Source organism: Scatophagus argus, chromosome 15 (genome assembly GCF_020382885.2).
Source record: "Scatophagus argus isolate fScaArg1 chromosome 15, fScaArg1.pri, whole genome shotgun sequence".
NCBI lineage: Eukaryota > Metazoa > Chordata > Actinopteri > Scatophagidae > Scatophagus > Scatophagus argus.
The window spans coordinates 13,066,897-13,078,832 of NC_058507.1; positions in this window are offsets into that span (position 1 = coordinate 13,066,897).

Sequence of the window (11,936 nt, forward strand, 5' to 3'; positions counted from 1 at the left end):
TCTGTACCAAATTTAATGGTAATCCATCCAATAGTTGAGACATTTGACTCAACAACACAAATGTAAGACTGTATGGTGGCACTAGAAGAAAAGTCATTAGAATTCATATTCTGGGGACCAGCCAATGGTTGTTGAAATATTTCAGTCCAGACCGAAGAGGAAGACAGACTGACCAATTGACCAACCAACCAGCAGAATGACATTTCCATCCGTAGCTGCCACTGCAGTGACACAAGCCCTGCAAGATTCGACAGTGTTTCTGTTGAATACAAATGTTAGTGTGGCTGCAGTGTGGCCGACAGAGAAAATACTCCCTTGGCTGATTGAGATTATCAGTAGATCCCCCACTGTTAATCTTGCGGCTGAATGCTGAAGATGGTGGTAGTCACTTTGCCACGTGTTGAGAGTCGGAGCAATTCTCTTCACTCACCAGTGGTCCACGGTTACAAATCACATCATCAGCTGTCTGAGCACCCACAGCCACCTCTTCTCCACCAGATTGATGGTGAAATGGAGGAAAAATCAATGGCTTCCTCTCCAGAAAGAGCCAGCTCTGTCATGTTTGGGAGTTTGATGTTACCCTTTCTTACTCTCTCTCCACTGTGGGAAATTGAAAGCTGAGTTTGAACAAGCTGACAGACGTGAACAGACTCGAGTCTCTCAAGTCGATATAATGACCGATTTCAATCTGCTGCTTTACTTGTGAGGTTATCTGTTCTGGCTTAAAAAAAAAAAAAACACTTTTAAACCACTGGAGAAGATCATAGTGATCAAGCTGAGTTGGTTAAGTTTGTAATAATGATAGTTAGCCTTGAAATTGACATGTGAGTTCCTGTGTAGGTGACCCTGTGAGTAACAGCAGTCAGTGTTCCTAGTAGTCACCCCACCCAGGAGACACCCCCTCCGTCACTTCTTCCTTATCACTACTATGACACACTGCAACTGTGAAGCCAGGTTTCCATTCATTGCCTGCTCTGAAATGAACAAGGATCACTGAGCTTTTTCACTCTGACACATATTCCCCCCACCTAATGGGAAATTCAAATATCACATATCAGCTGAATGCAATATTCACTTAGCAAGAGATAACACTCTGCCTGATGTGTCTCATGTATCCGGTTCAGAATGGGCACGGCTCAGTCTCTGACACCAGATCTGACTGTGAAACTTGGTGTATAAATTCTATCTGGAGCTCGTACGCAGCCTGTTCATTCACTCCGTGCTTTATTGGCGTGCATGTGTTGATCCTCTTGTGTATTTGAGGGAGAGCAGATTCCAGGGCATCTGTGCTTGTCCTGCTGCTGCTCCTCCTCTTTACAGCAGCACCATCCCTTTTCATTTCTGCTGGCATTCTAATCAGAGGGTTACGAGCTTCAGCGGGTGAAGTACGCAGAAAGTTGTGTTTCCTGACAGCCAATAAAAACTGTATAATCTCCCTGATTCAAGTGGCCCATTTAAAAAAAAAAATACTAACTAGTGCTATCACTCAGACCACCCCTTTCCCTTTTTCTTTAATACCTTTTTTTATTTAATATATAGCCCATGAAAAATGAGAGACTCCCGCTTCCCCGTGTAGATATTTTGTTGCTGATGATGCGAGACGAATTTCCATCACAGCTTTGTTTCCAGCGGGTGAGCGGATAATCTTTTACAGCGCAGGGAGGGAGGGCACCACTCCCATCAATCTCCAGGGCTTATAGCCGCTGCATGGTTGCCTTACCTGACCAGAACGCCTGCACGGCACCACGCCAGTGGCCCACTCAGGGTTAGGAGCTGCCAGGGGATGTGGCTGCACAGGAAGATCACTTACGGACCTCCCAAACCCTCCTTAGCCCTCAGAACAGTGTTTGACTTCTGTTTCATTATTCCTGTCATTGTTATTATGTCATTTTTCTAACAAGGTGGTCATGTCTGAGAGAGCAGCATTGCTTTCCTGCTGACAGCCTTGTGAAACTATGTCTGCGGCAAGGGCCTCAGCTGCTCCTTTTGTCGACACAAAGCTGCTCCAGAGGGTTAACCCCTCTGTGTTTCTCAGCCATGTGCATTATGTGTTGCAAAGCAAAAGGTTTCACTTGTGGCATGCTGCCCAGGCGGTCTCTTGAGAGGGGCCCCTGGTGGCCCTGCACTGGTGTAGTGGCTGGCAGGTGTGCAGCTTGCTGCTCTCTGCACCCCACTGCCCTGGCAAGCGCCTGCTGCACAGCTCCTCCCGTGGAGACACTGCCGCTCTGATTGACAATAATGGGAAGTGGCAGAATCGATGGGAGACAAGAGAGGAGTGTGCATGAAATTCTCCTGGAGCTTCCAGTCACAGACCAGGGACTCTGGCACCACTCACCTGTCATCCCTGCAGCACCAGGATTAGAGCCTGTGACAGCAAGAGCAGCCTGAAGAGAAAGATCCTGTGGTCGTCATTGTCACTGACAGCCTGGAAATGGTGTCTCTCTCAGACATTTAGACTACATATACATCTTGTGTCCTGGCTGGACCTGAGCACCACACTGCTCCATGGGATGTCTATCAGAGCAAAGAAGTGCAAAGAATGCTAACATCTTTATCTACTGATGAGAAAAATCATTCTTACCCCAAATTGAGACTTGATGAAATTAGATGTAGAATAACCTGAAGGGAGTGGATAGTATATTCTCTAATGAGCCATTTAAGTGACTGCATTCAAATAGTATCTAATTTCAAGGATTAAAATATCAGTTCACCTTGTGCTCGAGCATGGGATGTGTGTGTGTCTGTGTGTGTGCAGGTGTGCACACTCCAGCGGATGGAGGGCATGTGCCGTGACAGAAGGGGCACTCCATTCTCTAATTGATCGGCAAAAGATGCACATGAAGAAGACGTTAAGGCAAAATGAAGTCATAACAGTGGATTGAGACATTTATTAAGTCAGACGAAAGGCCCTCAGAAACGTTGAGATTGTTTATTGATTTTTGTGTTTTGGCTGGCTGCGCAGGAGTAATCACTCGTGCTGCTGCCATGAAGGCTACGGGATTCAAGTGCAGCCAAATGTTCAAGTGGAGGCGCTCACTTCCCCCTAAAGGAGGCAACTTTAAACAGCAGAACACTGAACTTTCATTATGACTGCAGTTGTTCCTCCATTTATACAAGGGTCCTGACCTGAAGTGCCTTCAGTCAGTTAGCTAAGAATGACGTGTATTACTGATATGTTGGCTGGTGCTAACAGCAGTGTACTGCTATTCTCAGTGAACTTGACTGATAGTGTGGCACAATGTTACCACATCAGATACCCATGCAGATATCATGTCTGATTGCACTTAACTGTTGTTTACAACAGCTGGTTTTGTAGCCAATCCAGCTTGACTCATTTTGCAATGACCTCTTGTATTTGTGGGTGACGGGGAATGACACGTAGACAACTGCCGACTTGCTAGCTGAGGGCATTTTTTCTCTCGAAGGCTGCGTGAAACACAAAAATAGTGCAGAAACTTCACATGAACAGGGTTCTACACACACACACACACACACCTCTCCACAGTAGGCCTGCTGCCAACTGATATGACATCCACTGCATTTACCACATAAAATCATCCATTATGTCAATAAAACAAAATGCATTTCACTCTGATATTAGAGTTACACATGCACACCTTGGGAGGAAGAGGACAGCAGGCTGCATGAGAAAGTGCTGTACATTATAAAAAATAAATACACACAGAAATGAATTTTAAGACAACAAAGGACATCATTTGGCAGGAGCACTGATATTATATCACCTCTCTTCAATGCCAAAAAAAAAAATACACACATGAATACATCAGCTGGAATTGCATATAATGTGTTCATGTTTGTGTGTCCGTGTATGACCATACATCTGGATGTATGTATATACTTCAATTCTTTTTTTTAAAAAGGCCTTTAGATTAATTGTTTATTTATATTAATTAATCAAAGGTTTATTAAAATATATCACAATCAAGGTGTGTAATGCAGAATGTACTTGAGTGCAGATGCGTGGAATCACTGAGTGCTAAAAAAAGAAGTGTGTAAGCAAAAAAATCATATTTTTCGTTCATTAAGTAATTAGCCAATCAAAAGAAAATGACTCAACAATTTACATAATCTAATCACCATTTTGTCACCGTCTTTTTATCAAGAAAAAGTATAGAATGACAAACATGAAATGTTCCTGCTTTTCAAATGTGAGAATTTGTTTTATATATATTAATTAACCTGTTACAAAAAATGAACAATTTGTATTGACATCACTGTGAACTCTGAGATACTATTATGGCCATTTTCACCACTTTATCACATTTTATAGCATAAATTGATAAACTATCAAGTAATTGACAATGACAATAATACTGGCATCCCTGTATTATATGTTTAAGCATATTATTAACTGTAAACCACATTTCCTATAATTTCTGTCTCTGCCAGGAAAGGAAGTAAAAATGATTTCACAGCTTCACAGCTGTCTCACTGTACACATGTGCCTTTGTGTGTGTATGTGTGTGTGTGTGGTGCTGAACGATGCTGGTGAGTGTTAGGTAGAGTTCAACCATACTGGTGACATCAATCTGCCTGTTCTTTATTAGACGGAGCAGTGAGGTGTAACTGACTGCATTGTCCACAGATGGACTGGGGCCCGTAGCACACGGGACCCTGGTCAGCCACCCTGACAATACAATCAATAACCACACACTCATTACGGGAGCCCTGCTTGCCTTCTCCTGCCTTCCTGCCCTGTAGAAGCCTCCTTCCATGCTTTACCCCATCTTTAACTTTGCCCTCCCTTTTCAGTCTTCCTCTGTTTTCAATTATTTCTTTTTCCTCCATGTATTGCTTTTGAGTTTGCACGGCATATTGTTTTTCTCACAGTTTATATCAAAAGCCGGGACAGAAATAGGTGTGGGACACTCAGACATCACAGCTCTAGCTGCTCCAGCAGTATTTAGTAGTCAGGCTGGACAGTAGTGGATGACAGTGATCCAGCTTGGAGCCTGGGGCCTATAAATGGTAATGCCCTCCACTTGCCTTCCTCATAAAGCATAATAAAAGAAGGTTATAAATCCTACCAATTAGCTGCGTCCATCAGTCGCCTTAATTGGAGTGTCGTGACTGGCTAGGGGATGACCTTGTGTGCCAGAGATCCAAGACAGACGAGGGGGCCAGCGGGGGAGATCTATGTGGATGTGGAGGACTCGGCCCTCTTTAAATCAACTGTATCTAACAGGCCATGCTGTAGTTAAGGGTCGAGCCATATGGTGGTAAAACGTTTATGCTGACTGGCCGTGTTGGTGTCATCAGTGAAATTGTGTAGGGTTTTCAAATGTGTATGAATATGCTTCAGGCCAAAAGTTGCTAATAGTTAGAAATATGTAATGAAAACCGTATGTTAATGGGTTATAAATGTCAGCAGGATTTGAACAACACTGTCCCCAAAGCACAAGGCTAAAAGCCTTGAAACTTGAAATATGAAATCCTCGTTGCTACCAGCAGAATAGTTGTCATAAAAGACTCAGAAATCAGCAACTATGAACACAGCACATACTGTAGCAGACTAATTACCGCTTGTTTGTGGTCACCGAATCTTTTGTATTCAAGTTTGTTACACAACAAGAGTGTCACTTTTCCCACTTGAACATGAAGGCTTTTTGTGTACATAGTTATGGATTTGGACATGTCATGGACATCTAACGCTGTCATGGAGATGCAATGGAGACTGAGATGGCTGAAAAGGATTTCTTGAAAACTATTTATCTGATTGATCTTAGAGCCTGTGTATTTTGATTATGGAAACAACATGGCTGACATGGTGCTTTGTCCCCACTAGCACAGACACTGCCTTTGATCAGTGACCACAGGTTTTCTGGGTTCAGTAGGCTCCACTCATGTTGCATTGCAGCGGCTCATTTTTTCTTCCCCTCAGTGCAGCAGTTAAATCTGCCCTCAGTTCTCCTGTGGGCCTGGCCGTCACACCTTTCCTCTCAACACCTCGGTAAAGCGCTCTCTGTGGCCACTCAAACCTGAGACCTCAGCTTCCGCTCTTGTTATGAACATCCACTATCTCATGACACCGCTCTCCCCAAGAAGACACACTGAACCCGTTTGTCTGTGGAGAGCTCTGTGCGCAGACGCTGGTGTGTCCTCACACTGCGCTTTCTCCCGCCTGCCCCTGTCCCTCCGCCTCAGGATTAGGCAGTAAAGACCAGTTAACCAAGCAGCTGTCGGAGGAGAGTTTCTCTCCGGCTGACTGAGGGCTGCCGACAGTTGTTTCCTTTCCCTCTGACTGTCCGGAGATAATTCAGTCAACAGGCTTTGAACTGCAGATAAGGGAGGAAGAGGATGATCCCAGGGATGGGCCTGCTGTCTATGGGGCAGTTGCAAAGGAATAGAAGGGCAGAACAGATGGAGGGAAACAAGCGCAGGTGTATGGAAACCAGAGAGGGCCAAGTAATATAAAACAGAACAGTTCAATTTCCAGTGTGCCCTGTTAGTATTATATGATTTATAATGGATGGATGCAGATTTTTGTGCTCTCACAAAATAATCTGTTAACTTCAGTGGTAATACTTTTCGAAGCACCCCACCACATTTGCATGACATTTACATTTAATGATCACATGGCACACTACGACCTGGGAACACACAATCAGTATCTGGAAAAAGATCAGAATCAAAAGGTGTATGAGATATAAATTGAAAATGTGCCATGTTTTGCCAATGAGTCATGCTTTGCACGTACAATCACATCCGTGGTGAATGTTGCCCCGTGTCATCCTGTTCCTTTCCATCCGGTGTTTTATGAATTCAAAAAAGATGGGAGAGGAAATTAATTTCCAATAAACGCTTGACAGAGTGGCTTTTGTTTTGTCTTGGGCACGTGGTTTTGCATACCTGCCAGGTGTTGTGCGGTGTGAACCCCCCCAAACCCACTTCGAGTTCTGTGCTCTGTGGCAAGGTGCATGATGAAAGGCTTCGGGTGGCCCATCAAAGGGCCCATTGAGATCCAGCCACGAGCAGGACAGAGGGCCACAGTGTGGGCCGTGGAAATTTGACACCCTCTGACAGAAGCTCCATACAGTCCACTCAGGGCTACGCTGACAGCCTCGCTAGCAGGAGATCAGGCGCACTCTCATTCACTTCTTCTGACTCAATACCTGCTGACCTCGGGACAGAGAGACAGTCAGAGAGACAGAGAAAGAGACGTTTACTGTCAGGGGGAGAACGACCTGAAAAATGTTTTAAAATGTTTCAGGTTCCAGGTGTTTTTGCCAGATAAGATCAAAATCTCAGTGCAGAGCAGACAACATGACATTGACATTTTTAGGAAATATATATAATTTTTTTTTTAAAGAATTGTATTAGAAACAAGTGAAATAATGTCAGTCTCAGCAGACTGCCATTTTTTTCTACTTATTTAAAACTTATTTAATATATTTTATGAAATGATCTAGTGTTCTGACCTTGACATGTGATGTGAGTCTTGTGACCATCATTTCACTGTTCTTAGATTGTGGCACATCATGGCAGATTACTTTTACATAGAGAAGGATATCTGATGGATGATGGTCTGACTTCTGATTTATGATTGGTGCAGGTAGGAGTGTGCAAAGTTCATCTTGATGTCACAACTTCTTGGCACCATTTTCTCCTTCTACCAGGAAGAGTAACTGCACAACAGGACAAACCCTAATTACATGGTTGATCTGAATCTGAGGGGAAAGAAATAGACTTGTGCTGCTTTTTCATTCCACAATAAAGTAACCTGGTGCGAAGCTTTCCAGATGTCTTTGTGCGACTGAGGTCGGCCACTCAAGCACTACACACTGGCTTCAAAGTTGAGGATCTTTCAGCAGAATGATGTTATTAACCAAGCACCTCCTGAATGTCATTCCTACACAGATAAAAAAGAAGTGTGTTTTAATGAAGTGTAATATAATTTTAACTGTGAGTCTCTCAAATTAGCAGCAGCTGGGTCATGACTGGGCCGCTGCTCTCATCGATGCCCTCAAATAAGCCTCACCTGTCGGGCAGTAAAAGAGCATGCGGGGCCTTCCATCAACAGCAAGTGAGCAGTCGACTGGTCTCTGTCCCCCAGTCCACAACTACAGGTATTAATAGACACAGGCAGAGACATGACAAACAGAGACTGACCAAGTAACACAGCAACTGTGTGTATCAGCTTTTCAAGAAGGTTGCTTCATAGATAAAGCGTAACGTTACTTCAGAATGTACCATTTTAGTTAATCTTCATCCATGAATAAAAAAAATGAATTCAATTTATCAACCCCTCAGTTCTCGTAGATGATGTGAACAACATTCAAACCTCCAACCTGATTGCACCATCCTAGCCATTCGAGCTCATCACCTTTAAAAGACACAGCCTTAAATAATAAGAGTTGTTCGTGTTGACACCCTGGCTGATGTTTGTTGCTCAGTAATATATTGCACCGGCAAAGCGGAGCACTTGTCTGTGCTCTGCACCTGCACCAGCCATTCAGTCTGAAGTCCATAAATCCTAACACTGTGAGGAATCACAGGGCTGAAATGTTCCACAGCCTACTCACTGGACCCTGTGGTTGCCTGCTCTGTCACCTTATACCATTTGAACCCTCAGATATGTGTTTTTTCTTAGTGCATGTATGTTTGTCTGTGTGCACTGCAACCTTCGCATGTGGCGGCGCTTTGATTAGCTGCCCTCACCACACAAGTAGATTCCACTCGTGACACCTCCCACCCCGCAACTTCTTCTGCGCCACTGCATCCAACCCCCAACGGCACGTGCCGCCGAGCTGTGCATATACAAATCACTACGGCCTTGTTAGCATAGTTTAGTGAAGATGTCAGCTTTACGAGGGGCAGGATGCTTGCTATGCGTGTCAGGGACAGCATAGGAGGGGCTGACCCACAAGGGGAGTACAGTGGGGCACATGAGCCCTGCACTGTAAATTTAGGTCTGAGGTATGGAAGCTGTGAAGTGACAGGCCTGGACCTCTGTGGAACAGTGTGAACCCACGCTGCGCTGTGTGATTTAACAGGGACACAGCAGAGCACGCAGAATTGAAACTGAGAGAGTTGTACTCTCACATCAAATAAAAAAAGCTGCCTGTTTTCTGATACATCGTAAGTAATTATTTAATGATATATCTCTGAAGATGCCTTTTCCTGTGCTCATAATCAAAGCTACGATAAATGGACATTTGCTCATGAGTATTGTTTTGTGCGTACGTGTGTATGTGTGTGTGGGTTGGTGCTGCCATCATTAGATTGTTAATCTCATTTCCTTTCTGATGATTGAAAATGGAGAGAGGCTCTGAGTTTATCAGGCAGATAAATGGATGGCCCATCCTCTGAGAAGATCTAATCTGTCATGCGTCAAGGCTTGGGTTCACCTGCCGCCGGATAATAATCATGTCGAAGGGCACTGATGATTTAGGAGAGCACAGCTCTTTGTTTGCCTTTGCAAACACCTGATGGTTTCATTAATTAACAGGCCACAATTAGCAGCCCACGTCACGCCAGGTAGACTCCTTCAAGAGAAATATGAGATATTAAAAAGCAGGGAGGAACTCCATTAGAGCTGACCTTTTCTGTGAAATTACTGATATTTGAGATTTAATTCAGAATTCAATGAAAACTTCATTTTTATTCTTATGGCTCAGACCCTTCCTGTCTCCAGTCTGAAATGGGGTCTCCTGCAGCCTGCAGGTCGTTAATTATGATCTTTATAAATTAAATTAAGATGATGTCATTACTTGATTTTTTTTAATCTTCCTCTTCTACAGGTTAAAGGATAGATACGATATTTATCACCTCTTGACTGATATCTTACATATTAATTATAAAATACAGCAAGTTCCCAGCTAACTCTCTGATAAATTCTGCCTTCAATTATCAAGCAAACATTTATTAGACATTGGCAGAATATCCTCGTGTGTTTATTTGAACAAATGGCTTTTCTTCCTCTGAGGCTAAAAACAATCTCAGCTATTCACCTGATAGTTGGGTAAAATATTCAGGGACTGGAGCCGCCTTTGACATGTGACAGATATGGACCCTGGGACAGAAAAGACAATGTAATTCTGAGGGTATCCGTCCTGATAAAAATGCCTTTGGCAAGATGAAGTGCAGCGTATTGTTACACACAGTAATGTCTTAAGATGTGCAATGCTCCAGATGATTTTATACTCGCTGAAGGGGAACTGAGAGTACCGCCCTCCCTCTATCCCCAGTCAATATGCACATCACATTTCTATGTTTTACTCTCTTTTCTCTCTACTTTTAAGCACAAATACACTGAAGCGCAGACGACCACTACACCCATCTCTCCAAGTCTCCCATCCCTTTGACTCAGGGCCACCGCAGCTACTTGCTCTCATCTCATTTTATCTCTCTCTCTCTCTCTCTCTCTCTCACACACACACACACACACGCAGCCAGGGCCGCCCGCATGCATTTATTTATTCGTTATATTTCCTAATTCAGTTTGACGAATGAGTGACAGCTTGACACTTCATTCGGCAAGATTAATAGAACGACACAATATTTACGTGGCAGAGACAGCCAATTATCCCACCATCTATCATCCAGATTATCTTTCTGATTGAAAACTACTCGTCCATGTAATCGGAATTATTTGGAATTAGAAGGGAATTTATGGCTTCTTGTGTCACTTTTCCTGGACGGTGGTAAATTAGAAATATTAGATACATAAAGAGAGTATAGGAAATGGGATAAATAGAGACCCGGAATTAATGTCACACGGTTCCATTTTATTTTTTGCTGGTCCGGGTGCCCCTGAATGAACCCCATTTTTCCCCTCAACGTTTTATAGGTTATCTTCACAAATGATTAACACATACAGTGGGTTACATATCCTGTTGATGACACTGAATAATTTATACTTAGAAAAAAGAGTTGTCATAATGTTTGTCCACTGACGACAGACATAGACGTGTTTGAGCAATGACTTATTTTAGTCAGAAAGCAAAATTAGAGACAACTTTGAAGACAGTAATGGATAGATCTTATCAACAGAGATAGCCTTGTGTGTATTGATCTCTGGCTATGTTTTTAAATGTCCATCTCACTCAAGGCAGAGACGACATTAGTTTACTCCTTCCACCTCTGTCCTTCAGCCTCTGTTGATTAATTCTCCTGACTCTTTCTATCTCACCCTACAATACTTTGTATTCTGTTTTCATACATCACCTTTTTGTACCGTTCTCATTTCAAACTTTCAGCTCTTGATTAATTTACCTAATCTCATAGCTCTGCTTAATGTCTTTGAGTATCTACTTTTCATAGCCAAACCACACTGTCATTCTACTTTTAATGAAATCAAATGAACAGAACAAATGAGGTGTACCCACAGACTGTGGAGGTATGTGGTGTGGTTGTCAGGCTCTTGTCAGATCAGCTGTGACACAACGGATGGACAGGGATGACAGTAAAGCTCCAGCACGTCTGCGCCTCACTGCAGGAATCAATACGCTCCACTTCTGCAGAATCTGAAACTTATTTTTTAACAGCTATATCGTAAATTAAAATAGACTTATAATGTAATCTGTTGCCAAAGTGGTCAATAGCTGATCCAAAAATAAATGTACCTAATATTTGTTATGGTACATGAATTGACTGAGCATTTTTCGCTGTAGGTCTTTAGTAATGAAATTTTGAAAGTGACGTTTCATCCATTTAGTAAATCCTGGCAGTCTAAAAGCCTTGCACTCAGTCATTTCTTGTTTTAGAAATGGTGAAAATTGCCACATATAACAATGTTGCTGGGGTTTGATTTTATTGGCCAAAGTGCGTTCAGACTTGTAAATGGGATTATGGCATCCCAATATAGTGCCTCAACAACTAGCTTGTTTATTTTTATCCTCTTATTAGGGGAGTTGAATCCTTAAAGGGTGCCAAAATTATCCTGCAAATCGCTGACGGGGAAAAATGAAAGGTCT